The following is a 4919-nucleotide window of genomic DNA, read 5'->3' on the forward strand; positions in this document are numbered from 1 at the left end:
AGGCTTTCCTGGCGTTGAAGCAAGCCCTGACTTTCGACCTGGTACTATGTCACTTCGATCCGGATGAACCCACCATTCTTCACACTGACACCAGTGGTTGTGGTCTCGGTGCCGTTCTACTGCAGCGTGACAACACCGCACGCGAACGTGTCATCGCTTACGCCAGTCGTGCTGACTGCTGCCGAGAAAAATTACACAATAATCAAACAATAGAACCTTGCTGTTATATGGGCGGTACAAAAATTTCGTCCATACCTCCACGGCTGCCACTTCACAGTCGTCACCGACCACAACGCATTGTGCTGGCTTTCGTCGCTAAAGAACTTATCGGGCCGTCTTTGCCGCTGGTTGCTTCGTTTACAAGACCACAACTTTGATGTCGTCTACAGGTCTGGTAAGAAGCACCAAGATGCTGATGCTCTCTCTCCCTGCCCTCTACCCAACAGTAATAGCCCACTGTCACCAATTTCCACCGCAGCATTACCTATCGCAGGTCTCAGTTGGCTAAGATCCGGCCGCCCTTCTACCCTTGTGTCGCATCAACGCGTTGCCCCTTACTGCCGCTCCATAATAGCACGCTTAGAAGGCACATCCACTCCTCCAAACGCCCAACTTCGCCGACAACTGAAACAATTCAAGCTTCACGATGGTGTTTTACATCGCTATATTTACCTCGTTGATGGAAACAAATGGGTTCCTGTTATATCACGTTGTCTACAACGTCAGGTTCTTGAGACATTCCACGATGATCCTGCTGCTGGGCATCTCGGCTATCATAAAACATACGACAAAATACGCAGTCGGTTCACCTGGCGTGTCCTCTCATCCACCATTACCAAATATGTTTCTTTGTGTGCTTTATGTCATCGGCGGAAACGACCCACTACTGCTCCTTCTGGCTTTCTCCAACCTATTCTTTGTGCCGCTTTGCCATTCGAAGTCGTCGGGATAGACTTGTACGGCCCCCTTTCCGTGACCTCCAATGGAAGTTGTTGGATTGTAACGGCTGTTAACCACCTCACTCGTTACGCGGAAACAGCCTCACTGCGCGCTGGTACAGCCACTGAAGTAGCCGATTTTTTTCCGCGTAACATATTTTTACGCCTTGGAGCTCCACGTGTTCTGCTCAGCGACCGTGGCAAGGTCTTTCTTTCCTCTATCGTTGCTGAGGTTCTACGCGCCGTCAACACCATCCACAAGACAACTTCTACTTATCATCCACAAACAAATGACTTGACGGAACGCTTTTATCGTACCCTCTCGAACATGATTGCCATGGATGTTAACCCTGACCACACGAACTGGGACGCCATTTCGCCATTCGTAACGTTTGCCTACAATACGGCTACGCAACGCAGCACCGCTTTTCACCCTATTTTCTGGTCCAGAGCCACTCTCCGAGTGTAACTCTGGACGCCCCCTTCCTTTCGGTTCCTGCTACCTCAGCAGGCCCTTTATCCTCACAGTTTTTGTCTCGCCTCGAGCACTGCCGTCATCTGGCCCGAATCAACACCGGCATCTCTCAGGAAGCTCGCAAGTCTCATTACGACTCAACTCACAGTGCTGTGACCTTTTCCCCTGGAGACGAAGTTCTGCGGACTCCCATGCGTGTGCCCGGCTTATGTGAAAAATTCCTCAGTCGTTTCATAGGACCTTTTATTGTGATTGAACAAATATCTCCCGTTAATTACCGTATCTCCCCACTTAACGCTCCCTCCGACCACCATTGCCGTGGCACAGAAATTGTGCACGTTTCTCGACTGAAATTGTATACACGACGCAATTCCTAACATTGTCTCGAGCGTGGCCAAGAGGCTGCTTCCAGCGGGACGGTTAATTAGTGTGAGCGCAGTCACCAACTCACCTTTATCAATTGGACGTGTCATCATCATTTGTATAATTTCCTCATCTGTAGATATCATCATCAGTGTGTGCAAGCTCGAGCTCGTCCCGAATAAAGCTCTTCCTCATAATAGGTGTAGTACTTCTATATATAGGATAAACTGGTGCAGTAAACACAAACACCCAGGTAAATAGAGAACAATATCACGTGACTGACTGGTTGGCTATAAGTTGTCAACTACCCAACAATAATAAATTGAATACAATCATTTAATAAAGCTTGTTTTCTCCCCATCAGAACTATCTGTTTTATGTTATTCACGTTGGTCACAGGTCACAACAGTGTAATGACATGACTGAACGACAATATATGCAAAGCAAAATTATTCCCTCCACATAGTCACGTAAGTTACACAGGGTAAAAATGGCAAAATGCTACACCTGCGGGCGTAATATAAATATATTCAATCTATCGTACCTGGGTGCCATTCCGTACCAGAGGAGGCAGACAACAGGAATTGTTCACTGGTTACTGGCTCTGTGCTTATGAACTGTCAAATGGACAGGTTGGCATTACTCCACTTGAGCACGAGATGGTTGGTACTGGTATAGGTTCAGGCGGCAGCTTTAAAGCTTTGGACAAACCTGGTTTCCTGAAATTTTGACACTGACCTTCTGATAGAAACATATAGGTATACTTCATTAGAAGGTATGTTATAGGCACTCTAAAATTAGTTGCGTAATTTCTTAAGCTATAAATAGCAAGTAAATGTACTTTTGGTGCGACGCGATGACCGTGAGTGATCAACCTGACTTGGCTCATCAACGTCGAAGGAATTTGAAGTGTGACAATGTATTTCCAGCTTTCTGAGATTCCTGGTTCTTCTTCTTTTGTCGGGGTCAGATTTCTTGAAGTCTGATGTGCCAGCTAACTCGTTCAGCTTATTGAAAGCTTAATTCAGGTTATCTTTAAAGAAATAGCACGACATGTAAATGCCTGTTTGCACATGATAAAATGGCGAAGTGTTAGGACATGAAAGACTCTAACAAACATTGCATCGTACATCAAAATCCAATAATCTTCACCTCTTGAAGTGTTCACGAAGCATCTACAGCTTTTTTGGAAGTCATCGCCTTCACGATGTCCAACTTGGTCGACGCTGGAGGCGAGAAGGCATACTTTCTGTCGTTTTCTTCAGCTATCCATGTGAGTGGCACAACATAACTAGCCTTTTCACACATAAAATGAACTGCTAGGTACCTAAAAAAGGAAAATAATAATCAACAAACCTTGACCCTTATGGAGGGACACTGCGCCTGAAAACATGTTTTATGCTTTATTGATTTAGGTGGAACTCGCTGAGTTTAAGCTGATTTCAAATATGCAATGGTTTTCAAAGGAGACTTTGTTGTTTTCAAATGCCACCCAATCTTGTTTTCTTACATTCTTTACTAATTTCAGGTGATTCTGAAGTGCTTATTCACTATGTAACTCTCTCAATTTTGACAAACTATGGTTCCCAAAAAGCATAATCAAGGTCTGATATTCTAAAAACCACGTTTTTTACTCAAATATACTTGCATATTTGAAGTATGCACACAAATATGCAAGGACTCTGCAAGGTACATCTCAATCCATGAACAATAAAAAAGTGAAGATCTGTGTCCCCCCCTTAACCTCTGAAGGCTGTGGAGCATCTGACGACGGTGGCTGTAAGACTCGCAGAGAAGCACAGGATGTTTATAATCACTGGAAACAAACAGGCTGTCATTGTAAACTGAAATAAGTCACATTTCATACACGAACCCTCTCAAATAAAGTTGTACTGCCCGAGATGCTTGAGGCACAAACTGAAATATTATTAACTATTGAAGCTGAAAAAAACAGGAAAGTGAACTGTTAATTATTCAGTGCATGAATTGTTCCACAGCAGGCTTTGGATCTAAGAATAGCTTGAAGGTTGTAATCCATAAATATGTTCCTGGCAACACTAGTACTGGTTCATGAGGCAGTGACAAATAGTGTGTTAAAACTAAATAACAGATGAGCTCAAAGTTATACAAAGGTATGGTTTATTGTGCAGTTTACTCCTCACACTAAATATTTCAAACAATTGAGAGTGTTTACACGATTACAAGTGATTGTTTTTTTACCAAGTCATGTTCACTGTGGTGGAGCAGTGATGGTGCTCGGCTGCTTACCCGAACGTCGTGGGTTTTGTCACGGCTGCTGCGATCACATTTATATGGCGGTGAAATGGTAGAGACCCGTATACAGTGCACATTGAAAAACACCAGATGATCAAAATTCTCAGAACACTCCTCTACACAGTCTCTCATAAGTATATAGTGGTTTTGATACATAATATACCAAATACCCTTTCGCAAACACAAACTTCTTGCAAACGTTGACCTAATCCAGAATCGCTTTGCACTACAGTATTAACACTGAAATTTCGTATGTCTACTTCTATTATCAGACCTAAAAAGGGAACTATATGTTACCTTGCACCACTAAACACAACGCATGTCAAAAAGTGGAAAGAAACTGGCTTGGCCTTCAACATTAAAAAGCATGCATTGGAAAGCAACGTTGAAAGCACTGAAATTTGACAACTGTTGCTTAGCCCCATGAGCAGTAAACAAAGAAACAAGTTATCAATGACAGCAATGAGAGTAAAGGTTTTCGATTCCTTTCAGTTCCTGACCCACAACAAAAAGCTTGTATTCACAAAGTAGGAAGCTATTAACAGCACACGACCATCTTTCAGGAGCACAAACCTGTGTGGGTTCTCTGTTTCCAACCCAAGAGAGGTCGGGGCTGAAATGCCTTTAAGATGGTCGTCATCAGTCTGTTCAGAAAAGCCGGAGTCAGTATAAGAAGAAGCTGGAACGTTATTCCCCGTAATAAACACCTTGTGTTGCACACTTTTCACAAGCAGACTTTGCGTTGTGTCCTTCTACTTCCTTTATGAACGGTCTGGCTCGGGCATCACATATGAAAGTTCCTACTGACCAACAAAGTGCTCTCCTCTACGTACAAATTCATTGCTCAAAACATCAGCTAGCTCACCTAC

Source organism: Rhipicephalus microplus, chromosome 3, assembly GCF_043290135.1.
Source record: "Rhipicephalus microplus isolate Deutch F79 chromosome 3, USDA_Rmic, whole genome shotgun sequence".
In the NCBI taxonomy this organism is placed as follows: Eukaryota; Metazoa; Arthropoda; class Arachnida; order Ixodida; family Ixodidae; genus Rhipicephalus; species Rhipicephalus microplus.